The sequence below is a fragment of the Amphiprion ocellaris genome, chromosome 2 (assembly GCF_022539595.1).
Source record: "Amphiprion ocellaris isolate individual 3 ecotype Okinawa chromosome 2, ASM2253959v1, whole genome shotgun sequence".
NCBI lineage: Eukaryota > Metazoa > Chordata > Actinopteri > Pomacentridae > Amphiprion > Amphiprion ocellaris.
Window position 1 is genome coordinate 24054567 of NC_072767.1, and position 21320 is coordinate 24075886.

A 21320-nucleotide genomic window follows, 5' to 3' on the forward strand; every position below is an offset into this window, starting at 1 on the left:
GAGGGGGTTCATGTGGAGGTGTCAGAATCTTTAGGTTGCCTTGCCTGCACTGGAAAAACTGCACTGGTCAAAGGATATGGACAGTGTACACTGGAGCAGCAAAGCTCTATTTCATCCTCTAACATCTGTGGTTGGCATAGAGCTGGAGAAAGAAGGACCTTATGAAAACTGTCTGTCATTGGCAATGACAGTCACCCACTGCGCACCATCGCTGTGAAGCAGAGGAAACATGTTCAGTAGGTTTCTGGCACCCGGCTGTACAACATACAAAGGGTATCTTCTGTCTCCAGACTTATAACTGTCTTTGACGCGGAAGAAATCGAGGACTGAGCCTGAATCTTTATTTCATTGCCTATAATAACTCTGCTAGCTATGTACTTCAAGCTACTTTATTTACTGTCATTGCACAATCACTGTGTGCTGTGGAATTATTTATCTATTGCATCAACAACATGTACAGGACTTTAAGTATCCTCTGTTTATGTTTATTGCAGTTATTTCATGCAGGCAAGCCTTTATTGTGTGTAATGCAGTTTTTTATTGTGTGCCCTTAACTGTGTGTCGCCACTGGATGCCTAAACTTTCTTTGGGATCGGTAAAGTATTTATGGCAAGTGGTCTAGACTCAAAGCACTTTAAAATGCATTTCCATTCACCCACATGGTGCTCACCTGCCATCAGGGGCAGCTAAAGGTTCAGGTCTTATTCTACACTTTGGCATGCAGAGGGACTGGGATTTGAACCGGCAAACTTAGGATTGTACATCCCACTACCACCTGAGCTAGAGCTGCCCAATGTGTCTTCTTCACGCAGAAAAAAAAATGTTGACTTGCATCAGCACTCAGAATGCTTTGTATGAAGATGTCTGTCCAATGTGATAATTTTTTAGCTTTCATTACTGAGTACATCCCAGATAAAACACATTGAGGGTTCTTTTCTGCTTTTTGAATAGCTTTCAGGAGACAGCATTGATAGAAGTCACATTCAGTGTTGCCTCGGCCAGAGAGTGCAATCATATTTTCAGGTCCAATTTTATAACAAGAGAGAGGGACTCCCACACACACAAGATCAGAATTGAACAGACCATTTTTAATGAAGAAAATGAACTCACATATCATATCATTGTCATGCATTTTACTCAATGCTGACCCAATAAAAACAGGTCCAGGACCCATTTTGGATTCTGATCCTAACTTAGGGAAAGGCAGCTCTAAATTTTTAACACACAATATCGCAAATCAAGTGTCTCTCTGTGCACCCCTCTCATTGCCTCCTCCACTTCCAATGGCGACATCCGGCACCAGTGAGAAATTGCCTGCCTTCACCCTTTTGATTTGCTTGTTTGTGGGGTGCTAATTTATGGCTTAATCAATTATCCATTAAAGCCTCTTTCACATAAAGACTAGTGATGGTAGTTGCCAGCAATACTGTTGTGCTTAATATGCATTAGCGTGCCACTTCCCCCTTTATCGTTAATGGGCTGAGGCACTGTTCCAGCTTTTATAATGTGTCATGCATCTGTGGATTTTTCTCCCCTTCTTTTTGCTTAATGCCTTGACGAAAGCACAGTAAAACACTACATACTGTGTATGAGATTTCTAGTGTAAAGGGACATTTGTTCTTGTCCTATCACAAACCCTTAAACTGCAAAGAACAAATGTAGTTGCTTCTATATGTTTTGCAAGGATCATGTTGCTGGGCCACAGTTTTATAATTAGTGATACAAATTTCATCTTTACCTAATTGTTTCAGCAGACAAAGATAATGCTCTCTTTGTAAACTTTCTAACCAAGTTGCTCAAGTTATTTCTACTGTCTAATATGTGTCACGCCCACAGGTGTGGGCTCCTAAGAACAGACACAACTCCCTACTTGTTGCTGAACCGTGAATGATTTCCAGTCAGTTCTGTGCACTGTTCTTCTTCTTGCTTCTTCTTGCTTCTAGTAATGCTGTTTTTGCTTTCCTCCAGTCTGGAGTCCTGCATGTTCATGCCACCCCTGGAACCATCGACACAAAACCTGCCATCCATTTCCCTCTGGATCTCTGGAACCCCATGCACTCTGTTCCCCTCCGGATCCATCCTGCCACACCACCGTTCCTCTTGCCACACCAGAAGGCAAAACATCAAGAGCCACTCCACTGCTTCCTCCTGTCACACGCCAGACCACACCAACTGCCCCCCAAGACGAACTATTTCTCCCGCCTGGGAGTTCCCCGGTTTCTGCATCCAGATCCTCATCCAGTATTCCCCTCAGTTAAGTTCCTGTTCATTGCTGAGCCAGACTGTTAGCTTAACCCTTGTTTAGGTTAGTATCTTGTACTTATTCTTGTTTCATCATAGGCTAGTATTCCTTCCTAGCTTTTGGTTCTTTGGTCTAGAATATTTCTGCTAGTATTTAGTGTTCTTTACTCAGGTTAGTATTCGATTTACCCTTGTGTTCTGTTCTGATTTAAAACCTGCCTAGGTGTTACCTTCCATGAGTTTTGCAATCTCTATAGAATTCCCTGTCAGTGCATTATTGCCAGTCTGCCCACTAGAGGGCTCATGGTTTCCCGGCACCTGATAACCACTTCTGGTAGTAGTTTTCCTGTTATGGTTCACGAGGAGGCGCAGGAAATGAGAATCGACAAACAGGATAAAAGAATAATGCTTTCTTTACAGAATGCAACCAAATTGCATACAGGACTACGAAACGAAGAGGAATGACCACAAACAGACATGACGAGCGGTCACCAAGAATACAGTAAAACTAGAACAGGGGAACGGAACCCTCTAGCGGGCCGGGGGCGAAAATACACCAACTCTGAATAACTAAAGCGAGGCCACGAACCCACGGAAGGTAAGACCTAGGCCGGAAAGCTAAAGTACATGAGGAAATAACACGGAATACACTACCTGAAACCGAGCACCAAGTCCACACTAAGCAGAACAATACTTAACCTGAGTATGCACAAAGCACGATAGTAACACTAAGCTACACAACACAGAGATAAGAAGGCTGTCAAGATAAATCAGAAGGCATTCTCTAGATGCCATACAGGAAATTATAGGAATACAAAAATATGCTACTAAATTATCAAAAGTAATAAACAACCAGCCTGGCTCAGGAATTGAATCTTAGCTGATGGGAAACCGAATGAAGGGTAAAAAGAGTCTTCAGCAGGTGGCGGAGGTAGGTGGTGGAACAGTGTTTCAATGTGACAGGATGAAGCACGTGGCGGACAGAACCAGGTGTGGAGTGAAGACGGATCCGAAGGCTGAGGGTGGAGTGGCAGACGGATGGCTGAGGATTGAGGTGGATGGTTTCCAGGGGTAAACAGGAGCAGGCAGGAGTAAGGCCTGAAGGGGCACAGAACAAGAATTAGCCAAGGCACAAAATCAGAGAGCTAAACTGAACAAGAACTCATTCAGTTGCTTGTTCACTGCCCAGCATCAAGTGGTGAGTGTGGTCTGCTTATATGGCCCAGGAGTAGATGACAAACCACTCCCACCTGCTCCCTCCAGTTCAGCTGATTGCAGATGTGAGACACCTGCTGCCTCCTGCTCAGCTGCACCTGCTGATTAGGTCCAGGGAAGGGAGGGGGAGAGCACTGCTACTATCTGGAGCCCGAGGCTGTGGGCGTGACACTTCCGGTTGTTATTTGTAGTTCATATTAACTTCGTTCTGGTTGTAAATAAAAGCTTTATCTACCGCTCTCATGTTGATCTCTCTTCCTGCATCTGAGCCTCGTTAGAAATTGCAACAAAATGTATCTTCAATGTGTTTGTTCACATATACACTACCGGTCAAAAGTTTTACCCTAATTTTTAAGTTTTTTTTTTTTTTTTTTTTTAAATTGGAAATTATGCATGTGAACATCTCATTGTACTCTGAAATGAAAGCATAGAACAAATAAACTATTTAACTTTGAAAAAGTAATTTAGAAACCAAAATGTATTCTCAACTTTTGATTCATCAGATATAACAGCTGAACACATTCATGGCATTCGTTCCACAATGGAAATCAAATGTTCTTCAGAAAATTCTTCTCAACTCTGTTGGAGAAGTTCCCATAAATGTGTGGCACTTGTAGGTTGCTTTGCTTTCACTCTTCTGTCCAGTTCATCCCAAACCAGCTCCATGGGGTTTAAGTCTGGAGACTGTACTGGCTACTCCACATTTTCAAGCTTACCATCATATTTTTTCATAAGATAGTTCTAGCATAGCTTGAATTCATGTTTTGGGTCATTATCTTGCTGTAGGGTGAACCCCTGACCAACTAGGAACATACCAGAGGGTACTGCATGGTGCTGCAGAATGCTGTGGTAGCCGTTTTGGTTCAGGGCACTTCTCACTCTGTACAAGTCACCGACCCTGAATCCAGTAAAACAGCCCCAAACCATTACACTTTTGCCCACTCAACGATCTTAAAAATGATGCATGATGAACCAAAGATTTAAAATTTTGATTCATCAATCCATAATACCTTCTTCCAGTCTTCAGTAGTCCATTGGCAGTGTTTCATAGCCTAGACAAGCCTCTTTTTCTTCTGACATCTTAGCAATGGCTTTCTTGCTGCAACTCGATCTGTCAAACCTGCAACTCCAAATTTTCTCTTCACAGTTGAAACTGAGACTTCTTACTACGACCACTATGAAGCTGTGCTTGAAGCTGTTGTCCTGTGAGCTTCTATCACGCACACGCAAACTTTTGACTCTCAGAAACTTGCCTTCTGATTCTGTTGTGTCTTTGGGCCTTCCAGACCTCTTCCTGTCAGAGTTTCTCCCAATTTCTGAGTGCCTTTTGATGGTGAAGAAAACTGTACTGTTCTTTGCAATTTCTCTGTGGGAAAGACCTACATTTTTAAGTGTTATGATGGTCTGTCTCTCTTCTATTGTTAATTGCCTTTTCCTTGCCATTTTTATAGCAACACACTACTTTATGCAGTACAATACTGTTCAAATAATGCTCTCGTTGGTATGGTGCCACAGTGTGTTCCAACACTACTTTTATGCAGACAGAGGGGGTTGTAAGTAATCAAGAAAAGTTGGGACACCTGTAGGATTTGGTAGCACCAACTTTCAAGGCTTGAGCAACCTCCATTGCTGAAAAACAGCTTTAAGTTGTTAACCCATTTCTTGCTCCCAGAAAAAGGCCTTTTGTATAATTCTGAAATGTACATTATTTTTCAGTTTTGGGTAACCTTACCTTTAAAAAAAAAAACAAAACAAAAAAAAACCTCTGGCACTTCACCACTTACCTTTGTACTATTCCAAGCTATTCATTAGACTACTTGAATTTCAATAAAAAACTGGAAAAATTGGGGCATTCTAAAACTTTTGGACCGGTAGCGGAGCTGGCCAGAAGATGCCAACAACTAGACCAATTGGCTTGACTTTTCTTCCAGTCAAGATGTCCACAGTTATTTATGAGAGCTGTAAATACTGACTGTCTGAAAGCTTTACAAATACACAAATCTCAGTTATTTGCTTTGCACTTATAAGACTTAAATCCTGATGACTGAAATTAAGTTTGTAGTAGATTGGAGAAGTAGATGAAGAAACTGAGTCCATGCCTAGCTTTGTGTGTAGTAATTGTACTTGCAGTAAATACTGACACAAATCATTTCAGTCTGTGTAAAATATTGTATCTTTCTCTGTATACGTTGAAGGCAATTCTCTTAAAGACCTTCTGCTCTCCATCCCACCAATCTAATCAAGTAATTAGGTACTTCTGGGAAGTCCAGGGAATGCAGTTAGTTAACTGGTATGATAGAATACCAGGAGGCCTGAGGGCCAGAACTGACAGCTACTGTTGTATGGCATGGTGTCTGAAATGTAATCATGAAAAATGTGAATATGTAATAATGACTTTTGGATTGTTAGCGTTACTATATCCTGTATCCTCTATAAAGCAATAATGTTTATGTTAATGCTTGTTTTGTATTAAAATCCTTCACATACAAGGACAATGAATATTATGGAATGCATGTGAAACACAGGCCTGTATTTATAATAGAAGCATTTTAATGAGTAAGACTATTGTAAAAGGACGTCGACAATTTATGCTTCTCTATGTGCACAGCAGCAGCCAACAAGGTGCATATTTCAGCACTAAGCTGTCATTAGTATTTACGCTCTCATAGGGATGGACTTAGCATTAAAACGTGCTCATTGTTGACTGCTGCATCTATAAAGAAGCATTAAATCATGCGTTTGCAAGTGCAAACATCCTTTATAATATCCATGAGTCTGCACCTTTTTCCATATTCATTGGGTTTAGAGTTGAGAGTCTTTTGTGCAATATGTTAATGAGGAAAATATTTCAGTAGTCACTCACACGGTGGGGCTGTCTGTTAGCATGGGACTACCTGAGTAGAGGGGCTGCTTGGATTCAGTATTTTGTGGCTAAACACACAGTTGCATAATTCGGTGTGGAGAAGCTTCACTAACACAGCTAAACTGCAGCTAAGTGTTTTATAACGGTGCATAATGTGGGGATTCAAGGGAAAGCCACTTAACAACTTGTGTAAAGCTGTACATACAATTTTTCTATATTGTCTTGTTATTGTAAAATAAAAATGAATCAGGGGCAGATCTACTGGGGTGGCATAGGGTGGCAACTGCCACCCCTAGAAGATGCCTTGCCACCCCGGCTGCCACCTCAGTTCTGAACGATCTAATTCAAAAATATGTATATGAAAGGTTGTGGCCGGCCATAAAGAGCGAAAGTCCAGGAAAGATGAATAACGAGTGAAGCTCCGATGTCTGAGTGCTTTCAAATGCACCATGTAGACGTCACGTCCTGTACAGTCTATGCTGCTACAGATAGGAGGTGACACAATCCCCCTGAGGGGGCTGATCTTAGACCTCACTCATGTGGATGACAGCTGGACTTCGGTGTGACAGTAAGACACTAGTTAGACTGGGTTAGACTACATGCTAATATAACTGTTCACAATGTATTAAACGCTAATAGTGTCTAAATTCACATAAAGTGTTTGCTTGCGAGACGAGCCACGGTTTCCAGTGACTCTGAGTCTTGCTAATTTTTACTTCTGTAGCTAACTAATGTTAGAAAACAGCCACAGAAGGATGGTGGGGGGTCATCTGTGGAAGTTTTTCTTTTCTTTATGATAATTACAACCTGGCCCTGCGACAGACTGGCGATCTGTCCAGGGTGTCCCCTGCCTTCGCCCGAGTCAGCTGGGATAGACTCCAGCCCCCCCCGCGACCCTAATGAGGATTAAGCGGTGTATAGATAATGGATGGATGGATGGATGGATGGATAATTACAACCTGTGGTTCTGACAACAGACTGTAAGTCAAAAGAAATCAAACATTCACTAAGACTTTACATGACAAAGTGTAACCAAACCCCCAGTCACAGCAGGTTTTCATGCACTGTTTGAAAACTACATCCTGCTTGTTTAAGGCTGTTTTTTCTAATTTTGGTGTCAAGGTCATAATAACACCAACATTAATGTATTTCCTCATAGTACAGTCATATTATTTAGTTTACAGCTGAAAAACGTTTACATGGTAAGTATCTCTTTAAATTGTACACATCAGATTGTATCATAGTTAATAATGAAAATTATCAAAGGAAAAAAATTGTTCAGTCAGTGTGATTCTTGTAGGAGACAGTAAAGAATGAAGAGGAAGGGAACCACCAGCAGCTTTTCCCAGCCTAAAAGAAGAGAGGAGGAAGAGCATCCCAGAGAGGAGATGGAGGAGGAAGAGTTCAGAGAGAGAGAAAGAAATGAAGGCATGCAGAGCTCAGACAGCTAAAGGTAAATCAGACTATCTCTGGTCCAGCTGGTCCACATGTTATGAATATTGCTTTAGTATAATATATCTGAGTAAGAAGTACACCTGTCACAATAATTACCTTTTTGGACAAATTATTATCTGATGTAGTTAGTCTTTTAATTTTAAGATGATAAGTAGATACTTAATTTTTAAGAATATCCAAATATTGGAATTATAGAAATATTGTAAGAAATGTCTCAAATAAAGAGCATCAAAAAATAAAACCACAAATCTAAGACAATAAATAAAATTATCTGGACTCTGACTCTGTTCTAGATGAACTGATAATGTAATCATTGTGGCAGGAAGAACATAAGCATAGATCACACAAATGCAGATTTCCCAAAACAGTGCATAAGAGAGACATTGTCTAGTCTCAATCTAATTTGTTGCTAAATTTAAGAAACATTTTTAACTTCTTCAAAGTGTATAAGGTTGACTTTTTTCAATTTAAATCTTTTCCCCTTTCTGCTAGACATATCAAATCACATACTGTGATTGACAGCTAATAAGAACAACTCACGTTTAGGATTGGCTGGCAAATACAAATGATATTTACTAATTTAACATACTTATTTCAGCAGTATTTGCATCAATTTCATAACGCCTGCTGGTTGGTTTCATCCAAATCCATCATTCCATTTTTGAGTAATGTTGCTAACAGACAGACAGACAAACCAATGCCAATCATCACATGACTCTACCAAGGCTCCGCCTCCTTGGCAGAGTGTGTGTGTGTGTATATATATATATATATATATATATATATATATATATATATATATATATATATATATATATATATATATATATACGCATGCCACCCCCTAGAATGTATCTGCCACCCCTTTGCCACCCTATTAATTTTCTCTAGATCCGCCCCTGAAATGAATACATGTATATATTTTTAATAACCTTTGGGAATGGTGATATTGCTTTTAGGAGGAGTCTGTGGGTCATGTTGTAGTGATGCAAAGTAAAATATTTTGTGAAATCGCCATGAAGTGTTCATGGAGGATGAATGCAAACAACACCCGCAGATGAAACACATTGGGACAGTCATAGCTGTCATGTATTCATTAGAAGCCCCAATTTTTGAACCTGATCCAAACTATATTTAAACTTTATTTACTTTACTTTTTATTTAAAAAAAAAAAAATCCCTTTAAAAAGCGGTAAAAAATCTGGCAGCAAGAATGTCGGAAAAAATATTCCAGGATACTATTATGTTTAAAAAAACTGTGAAAAAAACAGCAAATATCTGCAAAATAAGGAGATTTTTAGTGGATTTAAATGCAAATACATTGCATAATTTGTTAGAAAACTAATTAGTTTTTAGAAAAATACAGATTTTGATGTGGACATTATTTCCTGTTTTGCTCCTATTTATTTATTTTTACAGTAAAACATCAATTCATAGTTTTTTTCTGTGATTTTACTAGATATTATCTATAGTTTAACAAAACAGGGAAATCTGTAAAATATTGAAAAAAATGATTTACCTTAATATAGACAATTTTCTTTAATGTATTACTTTTTTCAAATAATGGGAAATATCTGTAAAACCATAAAATGTATTGCTGATTTAAATATAGTAACAAGGAACTTGAACTTTTTAGGTCGAATGTAAAATAACAAATTACCCTTTGTAAAAGCACAGATTTTTGATGTGGACATTGTATACAGTTTTAGTCATTTATTTATGGTTAACGTGTTAATTGACACTTTTTCTTTTATCTGTAATTTAACAAAACATCGATCTGAAAAATAACAGCAAATTGTTCAAAGATATTAAAACAACAACAACAAAAATCTGAACAAATCTGAAATAGAAATGTGGATAATTAGACCCAGAGAGAAAACACTCATACTGCCAGGATCATAATGCATCATTCATTCACAGGCAGCAGCAATCAAAACAGCAAAACGTAAAGAGCAATACATGTCACCTCAAAAATCTAACTGTTCCTATAACCACTGTAATGAGCAGTCAGAGCGACACACGGAGGCGAATCCTGCAGCAGACAGCTTAATAGCAGCAACAGGATCCTACCAGCTCCATTTCTTTCAAGTTCTAGCTTGATTCTGTGACGAGAACTTTGGCTTAAAATTAGGAACCAAGTGAACCTGTGAAGAGCACCACTGTTAAGCATTCATACTTTTACCATCACTGACACAGGCATGCAGTCAGACACTGATGCACCCTCTCTCACAGAGGCGCCCTCCAGAATTCCTATTACCGTTAAGAGGTCAATAACCCTCTACTCCAAAACCTCTTAGCCACCATCCACTTGTCGTATTTGTCACAGATGACCCAGTATTCAGAGCATTACCGCTCACCATTTAAAGATGTCTGGCAGGCACAGAAGGTGTAAGGACAGTGGGCACACTGTGAGAAAGTCCTGACAGGAGGCACAGAGCAAGAAAACATGATGTGACAGCATTCCCAAAACTCCAAATGAGATGTTAATGTGTGGAGGCATTGCTGTGACCTCTGACTCTTAGACTTCCTTCAAACAGACATAATAATCGATGCCACAGTAGTATTATCTCATTAATATATAAGTTGGAGAGTTTTGCAAAAAAGAAAACCAACAAAACCACTGCGAGCACTTCTACACACAAATTCAAAGACACAAAAAAAACCCTCCCACTTTAAATCTCAGAAGAAGTACTTCCCCGGCCACATTAATTGTATCTCCTCTGTCCTCTGTCCTGTCCAGAGGATTTATAAAGTAAAGAGGTAAACTCTGTGGTAATGGAGACATAAAATACCGTGGAAAGATGCTGCAAGTGCAAAACAGAGTCAGAAAGTTCAACAGAATTTAAATCAGACCATTAAAAAACAGTGAGCACCAAGAAAACATGCTGATGTTAAGAAAACGCTGCAGATGTAAAGAATTATGCTATCCAGGTACTGAAAAGTGTTTAACAAAACTAGTGCTGCCTGAAAATGAACAAATACTCTCTACCAGTATTTTGATTTTCTCTTTCCCCTACAGTCTCTGAATAAAAAAGAATGTTATTTATATAAATGCTTAGCTAAAAGGAGCAAACCGCATCACAAAACCTTTATGACTGGCTGACATGCCTTGTTGATTTTGTTCAACTTACATGATTCTGTTGGTTGTTGAGTCTGTCAATTCTCCCCTTATATGATAATAAAGCGTCAGTGGCACTAAGCTAACTATGAAGAATTCTTTATACTTGACTATAAAAGCTACTGTGAACATATGGTCCAAGACATGAGACATATAATACAGCTTCCTCAGTATGGGACAGTGAGGAAATGGCTGGCAAGTCTATACAGATCAAACTGACGCCAATGTCTCAGTAATGGGGAGAAATTAGCAGATGCCTACTTAACTTACAACACAAATTTTTGATTTTACTGTTGTCCAAGTGGCCAACAATCACATGACTTATGTGCATATGATGTAGATAAGCACAATTATATATTTTGTATCATGCAGAAGATAAGGTTTCATGATCAGTTTTGCACTGTGAAGACAGGTGTTCAGTCTCTGCACAGACTTTCCAGCACCATGACTCCAATCTACCCCTTTAACAGGCTCGATCCATAATCTTTGGCTCTTCTTAGTAAAACCATGTGATCCCTTTGAAATACTAAACATTTTCCCTCCATCATCTGCACAAGAACTCCTTGTCATCTCTGCTTTGGAACTTGGTTCTGCTCGTTGCGCATCTCTGTGATGATGCTGCACAGAAAACCTATCTATAAGTGGAGGCACATACAATCTTAATGGCGCTGAAAAACTTATTTGAGTGCTGTGTGACAAATGAGCTTGCTCTGAGCAGAGCGGGTGGTGACTGGGTGATACAGTACATATTTCCCCCTCGGAGGTCACCATAGCGTGCTCACTCAGTATTACTCCACTGAGCTGAAGCCAGCTCTCGTACAGACTTAGTGCCCTCGACACTTCCTGCACACGCCCAACTGAAGCCAAGAAGTCTGTCCAGGCTGCTCGGAAACTTAGGGACTTGTCAGATTTGTTCATGTACCGGACTCAGACATTCGAGTCAGTGCTCGTAAGCCTGTTAGCTACTTAACCTGCGGATGACTCCATATTCCTGGTGCCACTGAACATCGGATAGACTCTCCAAAGCACTTTGGCTAATTACTAATTACTTTTAGTGCCTGTTACAGTTAATGTTTTTCCTGGCCTGGTGATTTCTTACTAACTCTGTTATGATATGAATGCATTAGAATTTTGTGTATTTACTTTAAAAATAATAGTGCATTAATGTAGTAAAACCACTTGACACCAGAATTTATCAGCTTTGCATAGCCTGCAGCCTAATGTTTTGGGTGGGTAAAGTCTCATTATTTTATTATTTTACTCCCACTCAATGCTCAAATACTATTTCAGTGTGACCTGCACTTTGTGGCCTAAAACACAAAATATTTGATTCATTAAGAGGTCCACGTGATACACTTGAACTATCTGGTACAGCTGAACACACATTTAGCCATAGCTTAGCCCAACCACTCCACACAATATGATATCCTTAGCCTCTTCCATCTATCATCCGAGGTGAGGCAGAGAGGCTGCTGTCTCCTCCCAGCAGTGTCACCAGCTATTAAGATCCAGTGGTGGGTTCAGGAACAACAGGGAGCGTTAGAGCGAAGAGGTTTTATGAGAGGATGTGTTGATGGATGGATGGATTGCTACTATGGCAGAGTGAGCAGGGGCACATTTTCAGCACTTTTCATGGATGATAAGTTTCAGGTGACTAATAAAAGAAGGGCTGGCCATACCTCTTGTCTATTTAATGTTACCGATGTGGTGCTGGCTGGGAGCCACCTGTGTAACCTTACATCTGAACTGGTGTGGGATGTTGAGCTTGGAACATAAACTGTTAAGTTTGTTGCATGCAGCATGATGTTGAGGAGCAGTGAGTCCAGGCCATTTGTCTGCAGAACCAGTGAAATCAACTCTAAATATCTTGGATGATTTATGCATTCACTTTAGCTATCCCTGCTTAAAGCAGTTCTTTGTCACTTATTTTTCAAATTACTCAATAAGACCTGGTACTCAGCTTCTTTGCATGGCCCCTCTGTTGCTAAGGAAACTGGAAAAGCTTTTATGTCTTCTGTAGTCGACTAGGTGTGACAGTGTTGGTGGACTGGTCTTGTGTCTAAAATACCTCAGTGGCAATTTGATGTATTGTCATTGTCATATTTGGCCATATAGCAGATCAAAGTTTTTATTTATGCTGTAAAATATTTCTTCTTGATGCTTTTGGCACCATGATTTACATAGAATTCACAGTTTCTAAAGAACGAATCCCAGTGACTTTGGTGTGTCCTTGAGTTTTGAGTCTAACCCCACCATGAGCTTATTGCCATATTGGTTTCAAGTGAAAGTGAATGTCCCCTTTAGCAAAACCATGTTGATAATCATCCATTATCATCCTCAGGCCAACATTTGTTTATTGGGTCATAAAGAAATCAATGACATTTTCGTCAGCTCCATGTGTGATTCATGTTTATTACTAATTGGCAAATGTTAGCACGCTAACACAAGACTATGATTCTACACATTTAGTCTGACAGAAGTAAAAATCCTGTGTTACTATATCATATTTTAATTGATTTCATTTGTAACAGAAAAAAGAAAAACACATCAAAAAATATAACGGTAATTAAAGCTCCCCTGAGAACACACGTCAGCCTGAATGCAATATTTAAGTATTAAAGGATGTGCCCCTGTCCAGAGCCAAGCTTTAACTGTGTTAGAAGGTTACACACCAGGCAGTGGCCCATATAATGTTGCATTTAAATGAATTACTGTCATTCAGAAAGTTGTGTGCCCTTGTGTGAGTGCAAGTGTGCCTGCCGTGTGCATTGTGTGTTAAACAGTGGGGGTGAATGCTGCTGAGCCCTTCACACAACAGGGCAAAATGGCTCCTATTATCCTCACTGTGGATGCCCCAGTATTGTGTATGCGTGTCGCTGCTGGATGCCTCTTGCCCAGAAATCCTCTTTACGTTAAAGACAAAGAGTCCCACCAAGCAACAGAAAGGTTCAGTGATCACCTTGAATGATACAGGAACTTATCTTCCTCTTATTTCAGAGGCAGGGACTACAATAACTGTGACATTTTCCTGCATTTTGTTCATTTCTCATGCTGTTAACTCCCATAAGAAGCAGAGTAATTAGAAGCACTGCATAGCCATTATACCAAACAGCTCGCTATGTACTGTAGAATTTCCTTCCCCTTAATTTGAGCTGGGCTTTGTCTCGGTGCTGCTAATGATGATGTAAAGGGAAAACGAAGGAGACACAGCAAGTTAGCTACTTGTAGGGTTATGTCTGTAGTCTCAAACACTTTTCTCTCAGTTCCGAACCACACATTCATATCACTGGAGGAAAACAGTCAGAGTATTGCAGAGTATACATATTAAAAACTCTGGATATCACTTAAAGTATGTATTTTCATTATAATGAACAACACCACGGATTTTAATGGAATTTTTTTTTTGGACACATTTGCATCACTGGCTGAACTGTAGTTCTTCATTAAGCATTTTCAAAACACTAAAAGTTGCGTGGTGTTATTTTGTCCATCACTTCCTTTAGCTAATCTTTTCACAAGCATCATAATTAAATTCCTTCACTGACTTTAGACACTTGCACTTTGTATCGCAGATTCCAAAATGCAACCCGTCGCCAATTTTCCGAGGTTCTCACCTGGAACACATTCAGTGAAGATGCTGCCTAGTAGCTGCCACGATTAAAATGGACAAAGCAATGTTGTGCTTCACTTTTGTTGCATAAAATCTGATAAAGATGTAGTAACATACTTTGAAAATATAGCACTAGTGTTTACTGACTCTTATTTAGTAGAAAATATAACTGGGTTTCTTTTAGCAGCTTTTCTTTAATTGTGCATGAGCTAACTAGCACAGGTATGGAGTTGCATGCACATGTTTCAATTGTATCTGATGTTATACTGAGCTGGACTCAACACTTAATATTCACAATTATGCCAAAACTGACACTAATATTTCTTTTAGGTTCATTTTTGATGATTTAAAAGCCTTGTGCTGTCTAGAGAGAATGCAATCTGGCAATGTGTCCATACAGAAAGAAGGACATGTGACCCAGCTACTTGAACCACTGACAACAACTGACAAAGAGGAGCCAAAAGAACAAGTAGGGGGAAAAGAGAGAGTGAAAGGGAATAAAAGAAAGACTGTCGGGCAAAGATAAAGCCAGTCCTCCTCCTCCTCCCCGTTGCACAGTGAGAAGTTATTACTTGGTGGGGTCAGATGCAATCTTTTAATGCCTCTCCTTTGAGGGCTCCACAGGTGGACGCACACACACTCACACACACGCACACGCACACACACACACACACACACAAAGGACGTGAAAGGTTACAGGTACAAGTCTTCGCATGCAACAATACTCAGTCCCTCAGGTCTTTGGTCGCTGACCCTGAAAACAACTACAGTGTGGACGACACACACCATTTGTCCCCCTCACACACACACACACACAGACATTTGCATGCACACAACACACGCCTGTCACTACAAACCTCAGTGTAAGAGGTCAGTGAAATGAAGTGAAAAATCACTCAGCTGTGATCAGATGCTCTTTCACAGCACATCGGCTCCTTACCGCTCATTTTTATTAATGTGTTTAAAAGTCCAGGTACGCTGACGGCACACAGGATGTCGACAGTCTCGCTGTCCTTCTTTCCTGCCTTTCCTGTGTCTCGGTTCCTGTCAGGCAACGCCCCAGTCAGACGTTCTTTTTTTTTTTTTTTTTTTTTTAGTGTTGCCATGGAAACTGTGTGGGCATCTCTATCAAACAAAATAATGGGAGCAAAAATAAGAACATGAAAGAGAGAGGTGTCTATGGTGAGGAAGCAGGTGTGTGTGTATGTCAGGCACAAGGTGTGTGTGTGCGTGTGCGTGTGTGTGTGTGTGTGTGTGTGTGTGTGTGTGTGTGTGTGTGTGTGTGTGAGTGGGGGAGGAGGCAGGAGGAGGAAGTCAACCTTCTGCAGTGGCTCATGTGAATGTATGTGCAAACACTGAAACAAGAGTGACTCGCTGGCTGTGCTGCCATCCAACTGTCAAGTGTTATGCAAACCTTTCACATGTAAAACCTGTGTATAAGGGGCCTTTCCTTTAGCCGGACTGTGGAGAATAAATCAAAAATGCTGTGGTTTTGTTTTAATGATTTAGTCATGCTGTTTCTTCCTGTAACAGCGTTAAAAACATCACGGCGCTTGTTTTTCTTTTCTGCAATCACAGAACTAGTGATCTGACTGGCACTTCTCATCCCTATTTATATGCCTACACTTATTCATTTGGTTATGTGTCACAACTCCATCACTATGAGCAAAATATCTTGGAAAAAGTTCGGTTTCTGGCAAATTTCTGTATGTTGTGGTCAAACTGTCAAAGGTTTTCCTCTCTGCTGTTACACTGAAATTTTATACAGGGATTTAGTTAAATCAGCTCGCCTTATGGTACATGTCCACAGGAACGTTTTTTCTTACATGGAAATTTCCGCATCTGAATATCGCCTGCTTGGTGGCAGTACACTAGTGAGCCACTAGGTGGTCACATGACAGTTCAGACCTTTGGACCAACATGGCGGCCCAGTCGCAAACTCTATTTTATTAAAAAAATAGTTCTGTGAAAAGCATTTCTGGAAGCATTTGAGGTGAGAAATAAGCTGTGCAGTTGCTGAATTTGCTGAATCTGCCCTCATTTTAGTTCAGCAACGGCTAGTTTAGATGTTTTACAAAAGTTTCACCAGGCATCGGACCTCCTCTCCCCACATCTCATTTGCTTAAAGTAGACTTGATGGTACGTGTTCACAGAATCCGTTTTTCTCTCATATAAACGCATCGCATCTGAAAATCACCTGCCTGGTGGGCGGGCCACTAGCGGACCACTAGGTGGTCACATGCCAGCGCTTGAGCTTCAGTCTGGTTGATGTATCCGACCAACATGGAGGCTTGGTTGCAAACTTTCTCTTTATTATGAAAACAGTTCAGTGAAAAGTATTTCTGAAAACATTTGAGTCAAGAAATAAGCTGTGCAGTTGCTGAATCTGCCCTCGTTTTAGTTCAGTGATGGCAAGTTTAGACATTTGACGAAAGTTTCATGATGCATTGGACCTCCGTTTGCTGCAGTAGAAATCATGTCTACTTTATGCAAATGAGCTGCTGGCAGCTCTAGGGAGACGCACAGGATCGCAGCTCGAAAGGCATCGCAACGGAACCATCAAGCAACGCGATGTGTTTCACATAGACAATGCATGGGAAGCATGAAATTGATGGATCCTGTGGACACGTACCGTGACTTCTACTGCAGACAACTCTGGAGTGATGTGCCACAACGTAACTTGAAACGTGTTGCAATGGAACCAGCATGCAACGCTGTGCGTTTTACATAGATAATGAATGGAATACGAAAAATTGACTGATCATGTCGACATGTACCAATAATCATTAATAAAACATTGTATCAAGTGCACGGTATTTATTTTCTACCATTAGGGGTCTCTCATTCAAAACAATAACCAATGACATAATTTAACAGCATTGTGAAACAGTGTGGGATCATGGGAGTTGTTGTTTTCCCCTCAGTCACAGATGAAAATTTATCTCACTCAGTGTATCTTATTAGTTACATATATTCATGTTATATCATTTTTCATTTTATATAATTTCATTTTAATAATAATAGCGGCAATGAATGTTAGATAACATAATGTTGATTGCTAACTTACCCATACAGCTACTACAGCCAGCATTATTCAGTCATGGTATATCCCAGTGTTGCTACCTGTGCTCAAAACAGTCCTGGTCCACTACAAGTGAGCAATAGAGTGGCTAACTGACAATTCATGTAATTCTTCTTCTTTTAAGTTCGTAAATGCCCTAAGACATATCATTGATTGTTTATCAGGTTTCCTCAGCTACTGTAGGTAAAGATGATATGATGCCATTACACACCGTTGCATGAATTTAATGATGTATTTCTCAGATTGGAACAAAATGTCCAAAACCATTGATAATGAACATACACAAGTCAATAAAATATAAAATATATCATATTTGTGTTTTCACTTTCAGACATTTTCATGGAGAAACGTTTCACATTCAAATTAAAAATCTATTGTTTATTTTTAGACTACTCCAGAACATATAAACTTTAGCATAAAAATAATTTGAAGTGCTTTGACTTATTCAGCTGACGGTTCACTCTGAAGTCATAACTTCTCTCTGTTTGAATGACCAATGTTTGTGTGTTTAATATACATTGAACTATGTCATCATTGTTTCTTCTTATAACTATGAAAACAATGCTGACAACAACAAAGGTTAATGTCTGTCCCGAACTGTGCACATCACCAGGCATGAAATTATGGAGTCCAGATCACATTTCCCTGTGCGGACAAATGCAGTATATCTTGATTCTGATCAGCAGCCAGAGCATCAAGGCCTTTGTGTCAAGTGAGAAACTCCTTTGTTAAAGTGAAAAAATGTAAAGAGCAAATTTAGAAGCACAGCTCAAACGTCATTGGTTCACCTTAATATCACAACTTTATTGAAGTTCAGTGAATTTTCTCAGTTCCTGTGATATTTTCCAAACTCATGAGATGACTTTGAACTGATTATTCAATCTACATTTTGATTATTCATAGTTTTGATACTACAAGAGATCTTTTAAAGTTTAATGCAAAAGTCCTAACATGCTAAAATTTCCCTATACTACACGATGTAATGAATTGTGTTTCAATTCACAAATTATTTGATTATTATTTATTCAGAAATTTGCAAAGATTCAAAACTATCTAGCCAAAAAAGAGGTAATGCACTGTTCCTTTTGCCTTTTAAGCCAGGAATGAAAAACAGAAAGGCTTTTACTTGAATACTGGATCAACAGAGCAAACCTCTTCTACTTTATGCAGCTTTCTCACAAAAAAAACAACATTCTGCTATTTAGTTAAAATGACTGCAGCACACAAACAAAAAACACCAAACTGTGATCCTATTCAGTAAGCAATGAAAACAGAATTAAATTGATAATGCATTCAAGCCAATAGGTACGGTGTAGAATGCACAAAGCACAGTCTCATTTTGACAAAGTGCTCCTCTCCATTCAGAAGCAGGATTAGACCTGTGAGAATATTAAGGACGTGACAGGTGCGAGTCTTATAATCCAAAAGTGTTAAAAGTATTAAATGCGTACTCTGGCTGGCTCTTGATGAGCTTAAGGAGAGAGCAGTAATATAAAAGGTCATAATAACAGCACCCTTGTGGTCTGTGTGTGCAGAGTGGCCTGAGGGAGAGCTTCATTCTCAGTCTGAATGATTTCCCTAATGGAAACCCTGCTCCTAACTCAGTGACAGAAGTCAATACATGATATGTGCCCATCTACACTACAAATTTCTAGTGACTGCTGGATTGTAGACGAATAAATACACTGCTTGTGCACTTCCAGACATTAGTTGCCTGGAAGTCCATTTCTCACCCTCGCAAAGGATTCCAACCACAACTCTGAACACAGGATCCTCTTACCACTAAATGCTTTATTGATTAGAATTATCACCAGTTCAATGCTTTCGAATTCCTTTGCTTCAGTGCGCCACTAATAAGGCATCTGATCGGGTCAGAGGAGGGGTCAAAGGATATGGACTCCTGATAGAAGCCCTGGGCTTCATAAAGAGTCACAGAAGGGGTTTATCACACATAACACAGGCATCTTATTCACCATGACATCCTTGTATTGAGCATCTCAAGAAAGCAAGTATTTAAGCAAAAGAGGTCAGATTGTTGGTCTGATTTTGTTACAGAAAGCAAAGTGGTGCTGCAATGCACCAACCTGGAGCAGAAAGTTAATTTCCAGCCTTTTGCAAGTCACAATATACAACCAACATGGCTTTTGGTCACTTCTAATGGTCTTAATGTTTTAGTATTCCATATATGTTTTATTTTACAATTTGATCCTACAAGTTTTTTTTTTATCTAGTCTTGTTTTTTTGTATTTTCTATTGTTGTATTATGTTCTCCTGTCTTGCCTTTTACACATATTTTTGTTGCTGACTGTTGTATAAAATGTACAGCAGTTTGGTCAGCTCAGGTTGTTCTAAAACTTTCTGTATAAAAATGGATTTGATCTGTCATCTGCAGGTAGTTTTTCAAGCAGTAGATTTGAGTTGTGCTGGAGTAGAATAGTCAGTGGGACAGAAGTCAGTATAGACTTAACTGTGATTCCTTTGACACAAAATGCATGTAGGTAACCACTAAAAATGATCTGTATGAATGACTATTTTCTTAGTGAAACTCAACAACAGCTGAAGTCTGTGCAGTTTAAAATCCATTTTTCACAAAGATAAATATGTTTTGGGAAAAAATTGTTCAGCTTACCTTCAAAATAAAATATAATACAAAAATTAAAGTCATGTAGACTGCAGTCTGGACATTGATCACCCAGTTCCATTCTCTGAGGAGCAAACAGAATCCAGAAATAGCAAGTATTTTACAATAGTTTGGGACAAAGTGGTATTTCACTGTTTTTCTCCTAGGCACACAGGGTTTACAGCCTCTCTCCAAACCTCAGCCTCATGGAAGGATTCTTATCCTTATGGAGGTTTATGAGTATCAGCCGCATGACTGGGTGTCCCTCAATGAAAGCTGGATGTCTGGAAATGTCTCTGAGTGATGATTTAACAGACCTGTGTTTGAAGGGGAATATCTGATTGTATCTGGTCAGGAGGTTGTTTTCTGCTTTTGCAAGGTGATAATGCCTGATTGACTGATCATTCTGGTTCATGCAACCATTCTGAGCTTTCCTTATCATTATTATGTTAGGCCAAACTGAATCTATCTTGTTTTTTAGGACCCAGCACTGTAGAAGCCATCTCGGCTGTACAGTAGCTATAAATAAACCGGTTCGCCATGCTGATACCTGGATGTCACACTATGAGAGCACATCATGAGATTTTTTATCAACCAGGCAACAGAGAAGGCCAGGTATTTGTTTAATCTCATCTGGATTTGAGGGCTTTGCAATGATTTGTGTTTGTGCCTTCCTTTACAGAATCATTTGAGCTCCCCCTCTGTGATGTTTGTGCTGCTCCAAACACACCACTATTTCCTTGAGTGACGCAGAGTGTTATTTTACCACAAGCTTTAAAACCATGTCATCAAAGATAGTGGCAACATTGTGGATAAGTACATTGATCAAAAACACTAAACTCACCTATTCAGCAGACACATGCATACTTCCTGTGTGACGATTTTATACAACTGGGACACCTGATGTCCATCAGATAAACCACTTCAATGAGATTGGTGTTATAGTTGCTGTTGTTAAATATCTGCTTAAACTTTCACTTGCAGCATATTATAGCATAAATGCAGTTTAGTTTAGCTCAGTAACTGTGCTGCTGCTGCTGCTGCTGCAGTCTCACTGATTCATTTTTTGTAAATAGGGAGCTTCTGGGTGGCTCATTAGCAACACAATCCCATGTCT